This window comes from Mus caroli, unplaced genomic scaffold (genome assembly GCF_978045245.1).
Source record: "Mus caroli unplaced genomic scaffold, Mus_caroli_1 scaffold_5, whole genome shotgun sequence".
NCBI classification, from domain to species: domain Eukaryota; kingdom Metazoa; phylum Chordata; class Mammalia; order Rodentia; family Muridae; genus Mus; species Mus caroli.
The window spans coordinates 44926264-44948405 of record NW_028227260.1 but is presented as its reverse complement, the minus strand read 5'-3'; positions in this window follow the sequence as shown (position 1 = coordinate 44948405).

The window sequence follows — 22142 nt, the reverse complement described above, 5'->3', positions numbered from 1 at the left end:
CAAATGTTATTAAATGATCTTCTCCCAGACAAAAGTAATTTTTAAAATTAGCAGTATTATTTTAGATATAAATTGTGTTCATAAATTATTTCAGTCATTAAAATAATAAGGTTTTATTAGAAGTATAAGAACCTAAAATGGAAAAACATCTCCTCCAAAACCTCAAAAGTAATTTTATTAATTTATAAGCCAACCTTTTTTTTAGTCTCAAAGCAGTTTATTTTTATTTGCCCAGCACTACTTGTATATTTCTTGAGGCTACAAACCTCATTCTTCTGCAGATTCACACATTACTCACTGCAACTGTTATATGCTGAAAGAATAGAAGACATTTGATAGGTCTTATGAGTGACCATCTTTTCTATCCAGCTCCAATATAGTATAATGCCCTCAGTGAAGCAGGGAGGACAATAGCCAAAATACTCAACAAAAGGGAGATAAAACCTGTAGAGACCATATCCAGTAGATTATCCCGTCCCGCGGGATTCAGTTATTCGTGGGTGCGAGGGGGACCGTGAACCTGGAAGGAAATGGGAGGAAAAGAAAGAGAGGCGGAGACCAAGTAGAATTGTACCTATCAAGGTCTCCTTTATTATGCTGAGGTGCCTTCCTTTTAAAGCATACATCGCAGGGAATATGGGAGGGGTCGAGGGAGAATTATACAAAGAACAAAGAAGTGGGCATCTGCTGACATGGGGGCTGAGGTCAGGTGCCAAACTTGCGGGCACTCTGCATCTTATCTCTGGAACATAGATCCTCCTTGACAGCCTTGGGTGTCAGGCTGGGCTCAGGCATAGCTCATGTCCTTGGATGTCATGGGAACTCAGGAAGAGATAAGGAAGAGGGGACGATTATTCAACTTTACAGCCTTAGGTGTTAGGAAGGGAATAAGGAGGAAGGGGGGTGGCAACCAGCTCTTAGCACAAGGCCATTTGAGAAGGGATCACTTTCTCACGGGATGGTCTCTGACATCTCCCCCTTCTGAATTAAATTTAATAAGGCCACATTTAACTGAGGTGATCAAATAATCTCTTCATCTTTAGATGAGCGGGCATTACCATGGCTGGGGGGACATTGACCCGATTCCTCCCGTTGGTGCTGTCATAGACCTACACTTGTGGCTCTTGGTATCTTTTGGGGAGGCGAGGCAGAGCCTTAGAAAAATTATTAATTGTAACTGAAATCAGATACCAACCTCTTTCCAAACCGGGTTTGTCTCTCAGGGAACTCAGAAATGGTCTATATGGACCTTCCCCTGCAATACTTAGTTTGCACCCATGCTGGGCCCATACCAGATTCGCATTTTTAATGAACCAGCATGCACAATTCTGAATTTTGTGCAGTTCTCATAGGAGAATTATCAACCTCAGACTCAGTAAGGCCTCTACAAGAATTATGTCAATTGTAACGCCACAATTTGTGGCTCTTAAGCTATAATAGGAGCTGGAGGTCACCCTTCTTCATCCCAATTGTCTCCAAAGCCTAAGGAACCAAGGGGACTCTGCATTAGCAGCAAGGGTGGAAAATTGGAGACGAGTCGCAGTTTCTGTCTCGGTGGGAGGAGGATCTTCTTCGTCTGAGTCCTGGATATCCAGCTGATGGTAGTGGACTGCAACTGGCTTACTTAGAGCAGCTTCAATCTGTGACTTAACAAAACTGGTTAATTTTTTAAAGGCCCAGGGGCCAAAAGACAAAAGCAGCAGAATACCCAAGAAAGGTCCCAAAAGTGTGGGAAGCAAGGTAGTGACCCAGGGAGAAGTAGAAAACCAATTTTTATACCAATATTCTTGTTTCTCTCTGTTACGTTTTCTCTCTTTTAAACTAGCTCTAACTTTATCTATGCTATCTTGAACTAAGCCAGTCTTGTCAGAGTAAAAACAACACTCTTCTAATATCTGAAATTTTTGTCTTTGTAACTTTAATATTTGTTATATCTTGTCTTATTGTTGAGACCACTACTTTTAAGACAATAACCTTTGTCTCCAATGTTTTATCTACAATAAGTTGCTAATATTCTTATGCATATCATTAACAAAACGATCAGTATGCAGCTGTTGATCTAAAGCTGTGGTAGATATTGAAGTTAAAATTGCAATTAAAGCAGTAAATCTTAAAATTGCTCATTTGACCTTTTTTAAGTTTGCATTCCCAGATTTTTAAACTAAGGATCATATCCTAATTCTAACAGGCAGCAAAACATATGTAAGTCTCTTTAACAAAATCATAACAGCAAATTTCTTATCTAAATTAGGATCTACATAATTAGTTAATTGACAACAATTACAATGAATATGAAAAGACTTGTCAAGATTGGTGATCTTAACTCTTAAAATTATCTAACAATATAGCATATATGTAAGGTACAAAAGCTTTCACAGCTATAGGGGAGTTGGCCTGAATGGCCAAAAACAGTGTCTCTGATGAAATCTTGTTAAATACACTGTAGCAGTCTCTTTGCCTCACAAGTCTTCATTTATAGTTGTCCTCAAATTGACACCAGGTTGGCTCTCCTTGCTGTAGCCCATGGCGAAGATAGGAAGTTTCTTTATCTTGTTTGTAAGTGGCTGCTCTCTCTGATTCCTCTTTTTTTTTTTTTTTGCACTTAACACAGCTTTTTTGTCATCACTGCCAGGGCACTTATGAACTCACAGGTCAGTCTGTCACAGGAATCATTCTGGAAGCTAGCATGCTTCTGCAGTATTCTGTGGATAAAACAGAAACAGCGCCCTCTTTTCCCCATAATAACCTTTTGTTCAGGCTTATGCCATGTGTCAATGAGTGGATCCTTATCATCTCACCTAGACATGATTATGTCTAGTTTTAAGATACTATGAGGCATTTATTAAGTTCTTCGACATCTGAATTTTAAAATTCTTAAAAATAAAAGTATGATTTAAATAATGTGTATGGGGGTATAAATAATGTGTATGGGGGTATAATTTCTCCCCTTTTTGTTTAAAGAAGATAGAGTTTTTAAAGTTATATAATACCTTGTCTTTGAGAATTATAAAATTGTTGACAAAACCACTTAAATATTGGACTGTTATAGTTGGTTTTAATATAACATGGACAGTGACTAATTAAACTTTTAATTGTTTCTCTTGAAGAGAGATTGTAACTAGAATTTTTGAAAAGTTATTATAGTCACATGTGTATAATTTATTTATTTAATAATTAGAAATAAGAGAAACTCCTTAAGTTTGCTTTGAGAATAACTATCTTCTAGAGAAAAGCAGCTTGATCAGTAAGTCTAAAACCCAAATAATTATAAGGATCTTGAGTTTGTAATTTTTTTAGGAGATATCTGTAATCTTTAACAGTTAAAGCTTTATGTAAACCTCTACAACATAAAAGCAAATCTTGGGGGGCTTTTCTAGGCAACCCAAGACAATTTCTTAACTGTCTAAAAACAGTCTTCTTAAAGGAACAGTATTTTTTCTTATAAGTCGCATGAGCAATTGCAAGCTTTGAGATATAATATTGACTATTAATATACAACTTAAAGTTTGATTGTTCAACATTTTTAAACACCATCTTTAGCACACAATTTAATTATCTGTGCTGAAATAGGATAAGCATGTGATTTAATTCACATATACTTTTCTCTCATATAAATGCTATTTTTTAAACACAGTAAATGGGATGCATGCATGCATGAATTTATAGAAGATATAGGAGCATGCATAAAAACATTGTTTAACTTATTTTAAGATAATGACTATTAATTTTACTTAATATGATGGTATGTAATAGATCAAACATCAATAATCTGCAATAACTAAATTAATGGCTGTTTGGAACAAGGAAAAGACACTTATATATATAAGCAAACTCTGTACACTATAACTTTATATAAAGTAGGCAAGTCAAATCGCAATGTCTTGATAAATTCTACAGCTTGATTGACCTTTTATAAACGTTGAATTTAAACTTTATTTAGAACAACATCTGGCTAGGTCTGTAACAAGGCTCTAAGAAGTGCCACACAAGCCGCGCTGAGGCTGCTCTCCTTTGAGCTCAGCATCAACCTAAATGCAAACATTTTCTCAATCTGAACACTCTGTCAGAGTCCTGGCCCAAAGATTATCCATATTTTGAAGTATCTTTAAAGACCGGTTTTTCTGGGTTAGTACTGTTTAGAATGACTTCAACCCTGAGTTCTAAATTTTAAGCTAACTTTTTGTTACAAGCAAAAGGCTGCCTGCCCCTTTAAGAGCTTGTAATTGGCCCTTAGCAGGGCTTTTTTTAGCTGTACTTGGCTCTTAGCCACAGTGCAGCTAACTTATCAGTTTGTGCTATGCAAATTGAGACTGCTTTTTAAACAAGTTAAACTAAATTAAAGGATGTACAGCCAGCAGATAAAGTTTTAACCATTTATATTTTTTAACATGAAACACAGAACAACAATCATTCAAACAACAAAACAAAAACAAACATGAATTGACAAATATATGGACAATTTGGTGCACCAAAAACAGACAATAGACAGACAGGGAATAGAACTTGGTGTCTCAAAGGGACACAAATATCTTAACCAGAGCTAAGAATATCTCCATAGGAGATAGAGAGGAAGCAGGACGTCTCCCGTTTTCCTTCTGTTTCCAGGAGAGCTCTGAAATAGCTTATTATCATTTTTTTCTCTTTTGAGAAAAGGTCTCTTTTGCTAAAAGGTCTCAAACAGGGGATAACTGCTTTTCTAAAACTTATTTTCTCTCTCTCATGTTTAGAGTCTACTTCCTTATCTTCTTCTTCTGGGAATACATCCAGAGAAGGGAGAGGAGGCACAGTAGTTGCTTTGATAGTTACACTTCAATAAGAAAAGACAGTTGTAGGGACCGAATCGGGACCCTCATTAGCTAGTTTATCATTTAAGTCTCTACCTACCTTTCACCATTTTTTACAATGTATCTCTGCTTCGTCTATAATAAACCATGGACATACCTGGTCTATGAAAATAAAAAGTCTAATCTAATTTTTCTTTTTTACTCGTACTCCTCTTTCTCTGAGAGCTACCTTTAAGCCTTTGATGAAGACTGCCTCTTTAGATAGCTTATTTCCCATAACCTGAAGTGGAGATGACTCACTCACCAAGGACTTCTCGCTCTTCCGTGAGCAGCGGAAAGGGTCCTTCACTGCTTCTGAATTGTTGGGGTCGCGACGAACTTCTCTGGAACCTCCACCGATTAGGAATTACGATCCGGACCTCGCCCTCACGTCGGGCGCCACTTATCCCGTCCCGCGGGATTCAGTTATTCGTGGGTGCAAGGGGGACCGCGAACCTGGAAGGAAATGGGAGGAAAAGAAAGAGAGGCGGAGACCAAGTAGAATTGTACCTATCAAGGTCTCCTTTATTATGCTGAGGTGCCTTCCTTTTAAAGCATACATCGCAGGGAATATGGGAGGGGTCGAGGGAGAATTATACAAAGAACAAAGAAGTGGGCATCTGCTGACATGGGGGCTGAGGTCAGGTGCCAAACTTGCGGGCACTCTGCATCTTATCTCTGGAACATAGATCCTCCTTGACAGCCTTGGGTGTCAGGCTGGGCTCAGGCATAGCTCATGTCCTTGGATGTCATGGGAACTCAGGAAGAGATAAGGAAGAGGGGACGATTATTCAACTTTACAGCCTTAGGTGTTAGGAAGGGAATAAGGAGGAAGGGGGGTGGCAACCAGCTCTTAGCACAAGGCCATTTGAGAAGGGATCACTTTCTCACGGGATGGTCTCTGACAGTAGATAGGCACAGCCTCCATTTGAAGGATGGGGCCACCTACCAACCTCAAAAATATTTATCCAGAATTCCTCCGGACAAAAGGAAATGCAGGGACAAAGAGTGGAGCAGAAACTGAAGGAAAGGCCATCCAGAGACTGCCCCACCTAGGGATCTATCCCACCTGCTGACACCAAACCCAGACACTATTGCTGATGCCAGGAAGTGCTTATTGACATGTGCCTGGTATATTTGTCCCTGGAGAGACTCTGCCAGAGCTGGACCAATATAGATGGGGATGTACACAGCCAAACTTTGGACTGAGCAAGGGGACCCCAATGGAGGAGTTAGGGAAAGGACCAAAGGAGCTGACATGGTTTTCGACACCATAGGAAGAACAACAATATCAACCTACCAGATACCCATATCTCTCAAGAACTAAACCACCAACCAAAGAGTACATAGGGAGTACCTAGAGCTCTAGCTGAATATGTACCAGAGGATTGTGTTATCTGGCATCACTGGGGGGAGCCCCTTGGTTCTGTGAAGACTTCATGACCCAGGATAGGGGAACACTACAGAGGCAGGAGTGAGTGAACAAGCGGTGAAGCACTCTCATAGAGTTAGAGGGAGAGAGGAGGGGAATAGGAGACTTGTGGAGGGGAAACTGTGAAAGAGGATAACATTTGAAATGTAAATAAATAAAATAGCCAGTAAAAATGAAAAAAAAGTATATTTTGGTATTTTTATTTTCCTTTTTTTTTTGAGTTTCAGATTAAAATATAATACTGTAAGTACCTTAAAATATTCATTTCCTGTCCGTATGTTACTACACTGACAAAGGTTTTATTGTATAGCAAAGCAAATGTTTAACAAAAAGAGAACATTGTGATAGATGCAGATATAAAAAATAAACTATAAAATTTAACATAACTTTTATTCTTGGAAAAAATGTAGTTCTTGGTATTTAACATTCATGAGACAAGAGATTGCTGTGTTTTGCTGTTGCTGTTGTTTTATTATATCAATTTGTTTCAAAAAAGCAGAAGCTCACTGTTGAGTACAAGAGAAAGCCTAAAAACTCATGGAAACTGAACAATTCTACTCAATAATCCCTGGGTCAGGAAAAAAAATAGAGAAACTAACGACCACCCCTTTTCTGCCCCTCGGCCCAGTCTTTTCTTCTGGGGCAGACTCCTAGCTGGTCTGCTCCCTTAAAGGCACCTTATCCTGACCAATCCTAGAGAATCCACTGCACACAGAGCAGCTGGTAAGAACCACACTCCTCTCTCCCAAGTCCTAGAGCTGTCTGCTGGGAGCCTGCTGGACTCAAGACCCATCACTCACCAAATCCTCCACCCCTACCCCCAAATACCACTCCCCTTCCTCCTCTTCTGCCCCATTCTTTCTTCTGCAGCAGATTGCTAGCTGGTCTGATCCTCTGAAGACACTATATCCTAAGCCATCCTAGAGGATCCACTGCACTCAGAGTAGTTTACACCATATCCTAAACCACCCCAGAAGATTCTCTGCACTCAGAGCAGTTGGGAAATTGACACCACAGCCTGAGGCATCACAAGATATCTGCTGCACAAACGGCAACAGACCAACAGATTGACACCTTGTCTGCTCGCCTGAAGACACCAAAGCGTGAAGACATACAGGGCAACTGACCCAACAGACTGAAAGATTCCCTGGAGTTCTGCTACACACAGGGAAACAGAAAGCACAGTTCACCCCTAGAGAATATCTTCACATAGGACAACAGCTTGACTGCAGCACTGAAATCCCAACTGTCTGAAAGCCTCCCAGGAGATCTACTGCAGCCAGGGAAACAGATCAGCAGCTTCTTTGCCCCTCAGAAGAGCTCTCAGTTGGAAGGCCCCACAGGTAGTCAGATACAGTCAGGGCCTCAGGCCTACCAGGAGACCTGAAGTAACCCAGGGACAAAAGAGGCAGACTCCAGACAGAGTCACCCAGACCAACAAACACCAGGGATATCCAGCTGGTGAAAGGCAAGCACAAGACCTTAAGCAACAGAAGCCAAAATACATGGCATCATCAGAACCCAGTTCTCCCACCACAGCAAGCCCTGAATACACCAACACACCTGAAAATCAGGAATCTTTCCTAAAATCCTAATTCATGAAGATAATAGAGTCCTTTAAGGAGGATATTGATGATACACTGAACGAAATACAGAAAAACACAATAAATGGGTGAAGGAATTGAATAAAGCAGTCCAGCAGTTAAAAAATGGAAGTAGAAACAATAAAGAAAACGCAAGTAAAGGCAAACCTGGAAATGGAAAACCTAGGAAACAGGTCAGGAATCACAGATGTAAGTATTACCAATAGAATACAAGATATGGAAGAGAGAATTTCAGGTGTAGGAGATGCTATAGAAGAGATTGACAAACTATCAAAGAAAAATCAAAATATAAAAAAAAAAATCCTAACCCAAAGCATCCATGAAATTCAAGACACAATGAAAAAACCAAATCTAAGAATATTTGGAATAGAGAACGAAGATTCCCAGCTCAAAAAAACCTGAAAATGTCTCTGAAAAAATCATAGAAGAAAACTTCCCCAACCTAAAGAAAGAGATGGACATAAAGGTATAAGAAGCCTACAGAACACCAAATAAATGGGACAGGAAAAGAAAATCCTCTTGTCACATAATAAAACACTAAATGCACAGAACAAAGAATGAATATTAAAAACTGCAAGGGAAAATGGCCAAGTAACATACAAAAGTAGACCTATCAGAATTACACCAGACTTCTCAACAAAGAGTATGAAAGCCAGAAGAGCCTGATCAGAGTTCATGTAGGCTCTAAGAGAGCACAAATGCCAGCACAGTCCACTATACCCATCAAAACTCTAAATCAACATAGATGGAGAAACCAAAATATTCCAGGACAAAACCAAATTCAAAAGTATGTATATACGGATATAGTCCTACAGAGGATCCTAAAGGGAAAACTTCAACACAACAAAGGTACCTACACCAAAGAAAATACAAGATATTAAGCATCTCAAAACTATGCCAAAAGGAGAGAGCCACAAGCACATAAAGCCACCTACAAAAATCAAACATATCAGGAACCAATAGTCATCTCTCTTTAATAACTCTGAATATTAATGGACTCAACTCATCTATAAAAAGACATAAGCTAACAGACTAGATATACAAACAGGACCCAGAATTTTGTTGCATACGAGAAACACACCTCAATAACAAAGACAGACACTATCTCAGAGTAAAAGGATGGATAAAGCTCTTCCAAGAAAATGATTCCAGGAAACAAGCTGGAGTTGACATCCTAATGTCCAACAAAATAGACTTTCAACCAAAAGTTATCAAGTATGATGAGAAAGGACGCTTCATATTCATCACAGGGAAAATCCACCATGAGATAGTCTCAATTCTGAACACCTATGCCCCAAATGCAAGGGCACACACGTTCATAAAAGAAACTTTTCTAAAGCTCAAAACATACATTGAACCCCACACAATAATAGTGGGAGACTTCAACACCCCACTCTAATGGACAGGACATTGAAACAGAAACTAAGCAGAGACACAGTGAAACTAATAGATGTTATGAGCCAAATTTAACAGAACATTTCAACCTAGAACTGCACCTAACAGTATGTTCTCAATAATCGACCATATAATTGGTCACAAAATCTGTTGATTTTTTTTTAATTTCCTCAGTTTCTGTTGTTATGTCTTCCTTTTCAATTCAATTTGTTAATTTGAATACTGTCACTGTGCCCTCTGGTTATTATGGCTATGGGCTTATCTATATTATTGATTTTCTCAAAGAAATAGCTCCTGTTTTGTTTGTTTGGTTTTGTTTGTTTGTTTGTTTTTTATTCTTTGTATAGTTCTTTTTGTTTCCACTTGGTTGATTTCAGGCTTGAGTTTCACCATTTACTGCTATTTACTCCTTTTGGGTGAATTTGCTTCTATTTGTTCTAGAGATTTCAGGTATGCTCTTAAGCTGACAGTGTATGCTCTCTCCAGTTTCTTTTTGGAGGCACTCAGAGCTGAGTTTTCTTCTTAGCACTATGTTCATTGTGTTCCATAACTTTGGGTATGTTGTGCCTTCATTTCATTAAATTCTAAAAAGTATTTAATTTCTTTATTTCTTCCTAGACCAAGTTATCATTGAGCAGAGTGTTGTTCAGCTTTCATGTGTTTGTGGGTTTTCTGTTGATTTGTTGCTATTGAAGACCAGTCTTAGTCCATGGTGATCTGATAAGATTCATGGGATTATTTCAAACTTCAGGATCAGATAAACCATCTAAACAGTCCCATAACCTGTAAAGAAATAGAAGCAGTTATTAACAGACTCCCCCCCCCCCCCCCCGCATAAAAAGGGCCAGGACCAGATTGTTGTAATGCAGAATTCTAGCAGACCTTCAAAGAAGACCTAATACCAATACTTTTCAAATTACTCCACTAAATAGAAACAGATGGAACACTACTATTCATTCTCTGAAGCCACACTTATGCTGAGTATTTTCCCTTGGAGATGGTTAGGTTTCTGTCTAATCAGGAATTTTTCACAATTTCCTTTCACAGAAGAAATTTATTTCTACTTCTATCATGTTTAATATTCCAAATAAAATTTAAAAACTGTTTGAGTACATATTACTTTTAGCTTTAGAAGATATCATGTATATTTAGGAGTCAATTAACTATTACAAATTATTTTGATTTAAAATGTCAATATAGAGTTATACATTTTAAAATAAATTTATTAGTTTAATAGAAATAAAAACCAAAAATAAAAATAAACTACAAAAATGGTTTTGGTAGAGGAAACCAGGAAAGGAGGTAACATTTGAAATGTAAATAAATAAAATATCTAATAAGAAAGGAAGCAATAACACTCAAAAGAGTAGACTGAAGAACAATAATCAACCTAGGGCTGAACTCAATCAATAAGAAACAAAGAAAACAATTCAAAATATCAATGAGAAAAAGAGCTGGATCATAGAGAAAACCAAGATTGACAAATGCTTAGCAAAACTAACTAAAAGGCAGATAGATAGCATCTAAGTTAAAAAAAATCAGGAATGAAAAGGGAAATACAACAACACAAAAGGAGAAAATTTAAAAATAATCATTAGATCTTACTTCAAGGGCCTGTATACCAAAAAAATAGGAAATATAAATTCAATGAATTATTTTCTACATAGATACCATTTACAAAGTTATATCAAGATTAGATAAATTATTTAGAGAGTTCTATAACCCCTAAGAAAATATAATTACCAATTAAATGTTTTCCTAGCAAAAATTATCCCAATACAATATGGTTTTAGAGCAGAATTCTACAGGATTAAAAAAAAAGAGTATATACCAGTACTCTTGAAAATATTTCAGAACATAGAAACAGAAGGATGATTGCCAAACTCATTCTATGTGACCACCATTACTCTGATACCTAATCATACAAAGATTCAACAAAGGATGAGAACTTCACATTAATTTCTGTTATAAACATTGATACAAAAATACACAAAAAATTCTTAGAAACCCAATCCAGGAATACATAAAAACCAGAATTCACCATGATCAATTAGGCTCCATTCCAGGGATGCATGGATGATGGTTCATTATAAGAAAATCAAACAGCATAATACACTATATAACAAATCAGAAAGAAAAAAAATCAAATGATCTTCTTTGTACATGCAGAAAAATCTTTGTTAAAATCTAACACCCTTTTATGTTAAAAGTCTTGGAGAGATCGAGTATACAAGGTGCACAACTAAACATATTAACAGCCATATACAGCAAGTCAATAGTTGACATCAAGTTAAATGGAGAGAAAATTAAAGCAATTCCATAAAATCAAGGAAAAGGGTTATCATCCCTCCCTATCTATTCAACACAGTACTTGAATTTCTATCTGGAACAATACGACAACTAAAGGAGATGAAGAGGGTACAAATTAAAAAGAATTCTTCATATTATTGCTATTCACAGAGTATACAATATGGCACATAAATGATGCCAACCAGTCTAGGACACAATACCTGCACCTGATAAACACCTTCACCAAAGTGGCTGGATCCAAACTCAATGCAAAATTGTAGTAGCCCTCCTTACACAAACAATATATGGACTAAAAAAGATATTAGGGAAATAGTATGCTTTTCAATGGCCACAAATAATACAAAGTATCTTAGTGTACCTCTAACCAACCAGTGTAAAGACCTGTATGACAGGAACTTCAAGTTGCTAATGAAAGAAATTTGAGGAAGATATCAGAAGACAAAAAGATCTCCCTGTTTGTGGATAGGTAGAAGTAACATAGTGAACATGGCCAATTTAACCAAAAATCCATCTTCAGATTCAATGCAACTTCCAACAAAATCCCAACATAATTCTTTACAGACCTAAAAAGATCAATTCTCAGCTTCAGAATAAGAAACAACAAAACCCAGAATAGCTAAACAGTCCTGTACAATAAAAGAGCTTCTGGAGGTATCACCATCCCTCATTTCAAGCTATAGTAAAGTAGCATACTAGTAATACTGCATGGTATTGGCATAAAAACAGATAGGTTGATCAATGAAATAGAATGTAAAACCCAGAAATAAACCTACACACTTATGGTACTTGACACTTGTCAAAGAAACAAAAACAAAAACCATACAATGGAAAAAAGAAAGCATCTTGAACAAATGGTGCAGATCTAAGTGGATTTCTGCATGCCAAAGTGTACAAATACACCCATTATCTATCACCCTGTACAAAACTCAAATCCAAGTAAACCCAAGATCTCAAATTATAACTGGACACTCTAAATTTTATAGAAGTAATTTTGCAGAAATGCATCAGATGCATTAACACTGGAGACAGATTCCTGAACAGAACACCTACAGCTCAGGCATTAAGAAAAAAAAAAAAAAAAAAAGATTAAGAAGGGAGAATTCATTAAATTGAAAACCTTTTGAAAAGACTAAAAACACTATCAATAGAACATAGTAGCAGCCTACAAAGTTGGAAAAGATCTTTACCTATATCTAACATAGGACTAATACCCAAAATATAAAAAGAACTCAAGACATTGGACATCAACAAACCAAATAACCCAATTCAAAAGTGGGCTACAGAGCTAAAAAGAGAAAATTCTCAACAGAGGAAACATAAAGGGCCAGGAAGCACCAAAAGATGATATTTAAAGTCATGAAGAAAATGCACATCAAAACAACTCTGAGATTCTATCGTACACATGTCATAATGGCTAAGATATAAAACTCAAAGGACAGCACATGTAGCTAGGATGTGGAACAAATGATACACTTGTCCATTGCTGGTGGGAGTCAAACTTATGCTACTTGGAAAATTAATAGTTCTACCTGAAGACTCAGCTATAACTCTTCTTTTCATATACATAAATATGCTCTACTATACCATAAGGACAAATGCAGCACTATTTCATACCAGCATTATTCATTATTAATAAATAATATTGCCAGAAACTGGAAACAGCCCAGATGTTTTACAACAAAAGAATGGACACAGAACATGTGGTTCATTTCTACAATGGAATACTACTTATTTATTAAAATAAAGGACATCATGAATTTTGCAGGCAAATGGATGGAACTAGAGTGAGGTAACCCAGACCCAAAAGGACATGAATGGTATGTACTCACTTGTAAGCAGTTATTAGCCATTAAGTGCAGGGTACCTACAATATACTCCACAAAGCCAAAGAAGTTAAATAAGAAAGGAAGCCCAAATGGGGATGCTTAAATACCACTTAGAATGGGGAATAAAGGATTCAAAGGAGGCACATGGTAGGAGGAAAATTGGTGTGAGAGGAGATGGTAAGGGGTATGGGGGGGGTTGTCAGTATCAGGTGTGGGGAAAGACTTGGTCAAGGAAGAAAGAAATTAAAGACTGTTTAGAGTTTAATGAAAATAATGACACAACATACCCAAACTTATGGGCCAAAATGAAAGCAGTCCTAAGAGGAAAACTCATAGCTCTGATTGCCTCCAAAAATAAACTAGAGAGAGCATACATTAGCAGCCTGACAGCACACCTAGAAGCTCTAGAACCAAAGGAAGCAAATTCACTCAAGAAATAATCAAACTCAAGGCAGAAATCAACCAAGTGGAGCAAAAAGATCTATTCAAAGAATCAAAAACAACAACAACAAAAAAACCTAAAAAACCAAAAAACAAACAAACAAAAAAAAAACAAAAACCAGGAGCTGGTTCTTTGAGAAAATCAGCAAGATAGATAAACCCTGAGCCCACAGACCAGATGTCAATGGATTTGGTGAAACCCTTGGAGATAAGTATGATCTCAATACCAGCGTGTGGCCACTTACTCAGTCAGAAAGAATATTTTATCAAGGTCATTTCTTCTAGTGAGGAGAAACCTTACATTCTCTTCACTACAATAGTTCTGTCTCTGCGAACTGCAACTAATCTGGAAACTGGTTCTTGTAGCAAGATTCCCTCTTCATATAATCAAACATGACCATTCTTTCATTGGTTTGAAAAAAAATTCTACTTATAAAGATTAAACAAAAACATAGTATGTTATTTATTTTATGTCTATCTTGATTAATTAGCTAATACAAACAAGTCATACCACCAATAAAATTACTTTATATGTGGTATGCATTACAAATTATGCCATTATGAACATTGCTTTGACTACTAAAATAAACACAATTATGATCATCTTGTCTCTGGCAATTCATACATGCAGCCTGGCACTTGCTTCTTCAGAGCCCAATTATACCCATCAGATTTAATTCATCCAACTGAGAAATCCCATATTTTACCTTAAGGAATGGCACAAAGCAATGTCAGTGAGAAAAATATTCAAATATGCTATGGTCCGGTGCTGGATATTTGTATGTCAATTTGATACAAGCTAAACTCACCTCAGAGGAGGGAATGTCATTTAAGAAAATGCCTTAAAAATTCCTTCATCAACACTAAGTCAGGGAATATTAGACATCTCTAACTCATGCTTCAGACATCTAACTAAACAAAGTTTTTTTTTTTTTTTTTTTTTTTTTTTTTTTTTTTTTTTGGTTTTTCAAGACAGTGTTTCTCTGTATAGCCCTGGCTGTCCTGGAACTCACTTTGTAGACCAGGATGGCCTCGAACTCAGAAATCCGCCTGCCTCTGCCTCCCAAGTGCTGGGATTAAAGGCGTGCGCCACCACGCCTGGCCTAAACAAAGTTTTGATACATAAAAAATTATGCAATCTTCTGTGTTAAACAGATTATTAAATAAGTGTATCATATTAACAATCTCAGACTGATTCAGTTTTATGTTACTTCCATTATCCCATACCTTTAAAATCAATGCCCACACATTTTTTTCCAGACTTGTACTTGAAGACTCATTAAGTTCTATGAAGATAAAATGAATCTCTTAATGGACTATACTTCTTGTTGGTAAGCCCATACTAGGCTGGGACATGGAACAGCTTCTTTTATACAGCTTCTTTAGCTCTCTGTATAATACGCCTTGCTTGACAAAGCCAGCTCAGTCAGTCAACAGGTTCTCCAGGGCAGGAGTGAGGGTTAAAAAGAAAAAAGACAATGAGACAACATTGTAGCATGATCCCAGCCAGTTCTGAGGCTAAAACAAGTTCTTTGTTTTCTGTTTTTTGTTTTCCGGTCTGCTTTTATATCACTATAAGTACATGTAAAATGATAAGTTTCTGGGTCAAGAGCCAGGTGTGGTGACACACGCTTTTAAACCCAGCACTTGGGAGGCAGAGGCAGGTGGATTTCTGTGTTCAAGGCCAGCCTGGTCTACAAAGTGAGCTCCAGGACAGCCAGGGCTATACAGAGAAACCCTGTCTCAAAAAAACAAAAACAAAAACAAAAACAAAAACAAAACAAAACAAAAAAAGATTCTGGGTCAAGGAAGAAGCAAGACACTAAACAAAATCCTGTAAACATATTTCAAGGGGCTAGTCAGGGTGACAAAGACAAAAAGAATCCCACAAAAGCCTTGCTGAGCCTGTTCTGGGTGTGCATTAACTCAGATGAAAAAGTTCTTTTAAAAAACAAACAAACAAACAAACAAACAAAAAAACATGTTTTTATTAGATATTTTCTTTATTTACATTTCAAATGTTATCCTCTTTCCTAGTTTCCCTTCCAAAAACACCCTATCCTCTCCCTCCTCCCCCTGCTCACCAACCCCACCCACCCCTGATCCTAGTCCTGTATTGTGGCATAGAGCATTCACAGGATCAAGGGCCTCTCCTCTCATTGATGACCAACAAGGCCATCCTCTACAGCACATTGGCTGAAGCCATGGGTCCCTCAGTGTATACACTTTGGTTGGTGGTTTAGTCCGTGGGAACTCTGGGGGTACTGGTTGTTCCTCCTATGGGGATGCAAACTCCTTCAGCTCTTGGGTCTTTTCAGTAGCTTTTCCATCGGGGACCCTGTGCTCAGTTCAATGGTTGGCTGAGAGCATCCATCTCTGTATTTGTCAGGTACTGGTAGAGCCCCTCAAGAGATAGCTATATCAGCACTTCTTGGCATCCTCAATAGTGTCTGCATTTGGTGACTGTATATGGGATGTTTTCCCAGGTAGGGCAGTCTATGGATATTCTTTTCTCCAGTCTCTGTTCTACATTTTGTCTCTGTAACTCCTCCCATGTGTAATTTGCTCCCCCTTCTAAGAAGGACCACAACATCCACACTTTGGACTTCCTTCTTCTTCATGTGGTCTGTGAATTGTATCTTTGGTATTCTAAGCTTCTGGGCTAATATCCACTTTTCGGTGAGTGCATATCATGTGTGTTCTTTTGTAATTGGGTGACCTCATTCAGGATGATATTTTCTAGTTTTATCCATTAGCCTAAGAATTTCATAAATTCATTGATTTTAATAGCTGAGTGGTACCACATTTTCTGAATCCATTCCTCTGTTGCGGGACATCTAGGTCCTTTCCAGCCTCTGGCGACTATAAAGGCTGCTATGAAAATAGTGGAGCATGTGTCCTTATTACCTGTTGGGGCATCTTCTGGGTATATGCCCAGGAGTGGTCTTGCTGGGTCCTCAGGTAGTACTATGTCCAATTTTCTGAGAAACTGCCAAACTGATTTCTATAGTGGTTGAACCAGCTTTCAATCACAACAGCAATGGAAGACTGTTCCTCTTTCTCCACATCCTTGCCACCATCTGCTGTCACCTGAGACTTTGATCTTAGCCATTCTGACTGGTGTGAGATGGAATCTGAGTTTAGTTTTGATTCGCATTTCCCTGATGACTAAGAATGTTGAACATTTCTTTAGGTGCTTTTTGGCCATTTGACATTCCTTGGTTGAGAATTCTTTGTTTAACTCTGTACCCCATTTTTAAATAGGGTTATTTGTTTCTCTGGAGTCTAACATCTTGAGTTCTTCCTATATATTGGATATTAACCCTCTATTGGGCGTAGGGTTGAAAAGAGCTTTTCCCAATCTGTTGGTTGCCTTTTTTGCCCTACTGACAGTGTTCTTTGCCTTATTGAAGGTTTGCAATTTTATGCCGTTCCATTTGTAATTCTTGATCTTAGAACATAAGCTATTGGTGTAAATATTCTTAATCTGTGCCTATTTCCTGAGTGCTGGCTCAAAGTTAGATTCCAGCCTTGAGCTTATTTCTTTGTCTTGGACTATGTCAAACTCCTGCCAAGTGTCTAGAATCAAGAAGCCCCCCCCCCCCAAAGCTCTTCACACTTGCTGCCTTGCTGTTTTCCCTACAGGTTTCCCAATAAATAAGAGGTTTTCAACAACAAGAGTATAAAACTGTCCCAATGTATAGAGTGAGGAACTACATGAAGGTAATCAGTGGTGAGTGTTGTTTGTGTCTTTTATACTGCTTCAGTGGAAAAATGACCATTAAGTTTCAAGTGAACACTCCTATATCTGTGACTTAAGGCAGATATCTAGTATATATCAGATATCTGGAGTGTGATATTTGAATTAAAATACTATTTAGTAGTTAGAGCACATGACATTTTCATTTTAGTTTCACTTCAGTAAATATCATTCAGGTGTCATAGGGAAGTAGAGTGCACATCAACAACTTCCTCTCTAGCTGTTGGGACAGCCATTTTTAGTTCATTACTAGTGTAAACGTTTCTAGAATCATGATTAATGTTTAACATCATGTACCTCTCTAAATGCTTGCTTACATCATCATACAAAAACAAAAATATATACTCACTATACCAACAGACATGACTAAAAAGCAATCCCCAAGAAATTGGATATTGATTAACCAAGTTATCTAAGACTTAGTCTATCATATATTTCCTGACATATTGGGAGGTCAGCAAGGGATTATTTGTAAATAAAAGTAGTTATATATTGGAAACCCTTCATAATTTAGGAGTGTCAGAATAGATATTTACTCTTCATCTCATCACAGAGTACTAAAAGATAAGACTGGTCATAATTGAATGTCTATAATATGCCTGCCTAACAAATATAATGGAAATAGCTTGCATGGAGGATGAATTGTAACAACATAAATTGTACTTGTACAAAATAGTCTTGATAATTATAAAAAAATAAACTAAAAATCTAAAAGAACTACTGGGAAGATATAATGTAGAAATAGATGATGGTGGTTATTGTCTGCTTCTTCTTGTCTCTATTCACAGTGAAGTTCCATCAAATACTTCTCAATCTAGGGTACATTCAAGAGAGGCTTAAAGGAACATGGGTTATTGCATTACTTCTTATGTCCAGAGAATTGTGGCAATTACTTTTTGATGTCCAGCTAAGAATTACTTTAGATATTCTTTAAAGATATGCCTTTCTCCCAGTGATGCTCATGTAAGGTTGACAATATATTCTTTATATTATTTCTTTGACTTCTAACATTCAAAATATATCTGAGTGTTTCTGTATCAACTTCAGTGTGAGAACTCACACTTTTGATACCGGCATGTGATCTTCATTACAGACTCATATCTGCATGGGAAAACAAGTGAAGATCACTCTCATTTCTGATTTGTTAGGTCATTGTTGTACTAGGTCATTTTTCTATCTCCTAGATGTTGAATATCTGCTCTTCAAATATACAAGTTATAGAATTCAAGAAAACTATAGGCTATGCTTCAGTGTGTCTAGTGCTTCATTGTGCTCAATGATCTAGCCCCCTTATCACTCCTACCTGCCATTAATAACACGTATAATATTTCTCTGTTCACTGATACTAAGTATAAGAGACACAACTATTATCATTAAACTAACAAGAAGAAACACTGGAAATATTTCTAGCACCAAAAGTCATGATAACTGCCTTATGAAAGTATAGCAACATAGTTTTTTATATGTGATAAAACATCTGAGTTTGGCAGAGTATTGGCTATCCAGTGTACTTTTAATAGCATTTTGAAACATTTCATAGTACTTGCTGCAAGCACAGCTTGATTAATTACAGGACAAGTCTCAACTATATTATGATCGTTCATGTGTAATGTTTTTGTTGTCTATAGGAAGGACTTTCTAAAAAACTTTTTTTTCTCAACTTGGATTATGAAACATTTCTTTTAGCACAAGGACCAGAATGTGTTGTATTCTATGTATTACAGTAATGATTATGCAATTGTCTTAACCCTTCCCCCACTGCCTCTGTCTTTCATTTTTTCTTGATGCCTTGGATTTGCAGAGAAGCCTGCTAAATATGTTTGATAGATAAGATAGTAGGTAGCTTAAACACATTGAGAAAATATGGGCATGTTAAGAAATTTCAAGATTCTCATGCTTAATCTAGCTACTTGAATTAATTCTTCCAACTCATCCTAACTGTTTTTCTTTATTAGATGTTTATTGAATTTCTTGTTGGAAAAATATAACTTGGAGACAAAGTATTTGCATTTTGTATCTCAGTCAAGAATTAATATTTGAATACAGATAATTTGAAAGATACAATCAGAAAGCAAACCTTGAGTGTCCAGATGGCAGAGGCCAGGATTAATTGTTAAAGGTAGCCATTGCCTAGGAGTATTACCTATTGTTTTTGAGAAATGAATTTAGTTCTCAGGTCAAAGGTCTTAGAAAATAGCCAAAGGGGTCACATATTTTCTGATATCTCTGTGGGTACCATATTTCGTGAGTGCATGCTTATTCATATTTATCCTGGAGTACACATATATTGACAGAGATGATTGGAGTTTTTTGTCAACATATCACAAGGGTATGTAGTAATGGCTACAACCCTGGGATGAAGCTGATAAGTCCTTTGGCTAGACGAATAACTTCTATTTACTAGTGTGTTTCTGGTATCAAATATAGAACTTGGGAATTCAGGAAGTGATTATCCTTGGTACAGGAAGTCTTCATGTATATTAACATGACCAGAGCCTCAATGGAGGTCTAATAGGATCCTGGAATTTTCCTTAATATTTAAATGGAAAAATCATTATTGTACTGGAACATTGTCCTATAGAATGGCAATCATGAATGTTTCACTACAGATTCTATTGACTTGTACTAATGAGATATGAGAATGTAAGAAAAGTAAAATTATTTCTCTGTTTTTGCAAATCAAAATTACTCATGTTTATTTTTCATATGGTCTGAGCATGATCTTTTGTCTCACTTGAACTAATATAAAACAGGATATTCACAGTTAAATAAAATATAACTCCAAACATTAGACGTACAAGGTCCAATTATGAGAGCTGAGATTCCGTGTCCTTTTTTATTTCTTAGGACCTCTCTGATGTCAAAAGTTGCTATTCATAATCTGCTGCTTCAGATCTCTCTGAGGACCGATCTTCTGTCTTTCCTAAATACTCTGTTCTTTGTTTCATATTACAAGCTTTGTGTTCCCTTAGTGTACCATGAGTTTCCCCATCAGGTTAATTCTTAGTGATCAGTTCTGAGCATTGTTACCTGGAGACTTTGTAGTTATATCCAAATGTTGCATATAGACTCCTTACTACCTAATATTCCTGGGCTTCACTGAGTTGTCTTCTGTATGCTCACCACATTAAGTTTATGTAGAATGAATATTGGCAGATAGTGACTATAATGCTAGTCATAAGCTTTGGTCATCTGGAAGAATTTCTACACTGACAGGAAGGTAATAACTTAGCAAATATTACAATTAGCCTCACCCACCATAGATCTCAAACTTTTATGACATGCGAATACAGAAACAAAGATATATATATTTTTTTTCTGTTCATTACCTTTTTATTGGATTACAGATGAAAACTTGGACAAGAATTTATGAGGGTGATGAGTACATCTCATGTGATTTTATCTTAAGGCCATGTTATTCCTCATATTTTAGAAGATACTGACCTTGCTACTTGTTTAGCTAAATATCTATTTGTTGTACATGTGTCACTTCAATTGAGGGACATCTATGTTCTTTCCAATTTCTGTCTATAATAATGTGAACAGCGATGACCATAGTTGAACAAGAGTCTTTATGTAGAATAAAGTATATAGTGATATAACTAAACCTTAAGATACATTGATCTCAATCGCCCCTAGGAACCATTGATTTACCATAGTGGCTAAATGGATTTGCACTTCCACCAGCCACGTGTAGGTGTTTCTCTTGTTCTATATCCTCTCCAGGATGATCTCTTGTTTTGTTGATCCTAGTAATTCTGACAAGATTAAGAGTGAATCTCAAAGTAGTTTTGATTTGTATTTTTCTAACTACTAAAAATTCTGAATATTTCTTTAATTGTTTCTCAGGTATTTAACTTTCCTGTATTGCGAATTTGCTATTTAGATCTGTACTCCATATTATATTTTCTTTTTTTTAATTAAAAATTTTCTTCATTTACATTTCAAATGCTATCCCCAAAGCCCCCTATACTTTCTGCCCATCCTGGCATATGCAATAGTGTCTGGGTTTGGTGGTTGTATAGGGGATGGATACCTGGGTGGTCCTTCCTTCCATCTCAGCTACGATCTTTGTCTCTGTAACTCCTTCCATTGGGTATTTTGTTCCCGATTCTAAGAAGGATCCAAGTGTCCACACTTTGGACTTCCTTCTCCTTGAGTTTCCTGTGTTTTGCAAATTTTATCTTGGGTATTCTGAGCTTCTGGGCTAATATCCACTTATCAGTGAGTGCATATCATGTGTGGTTTTTTTGTGATTGGGTTACCTCACTCAGAATGATATTTTCTAGTTTTATCCATTAGCCTAAGAAATTCATGAATTCATTGTTTTTAATTGCTGAGTAGTACTCCATTGTGTAAATGTACCACATTTTTCTTCAGGGCTATGATCCATAAAAATTCACCAATGCTTCAGTGCATGCTGTATAGCCCTATTTTAACTCAATGTTTTTTTTGTTTTTTTTTTTAAAGTGCATGGATTTGGGAGAATGTTTGGAGAGGAAATGGAGGAGTTAGAACAGAAGTATGAACCAAGTATGAACAACATACACT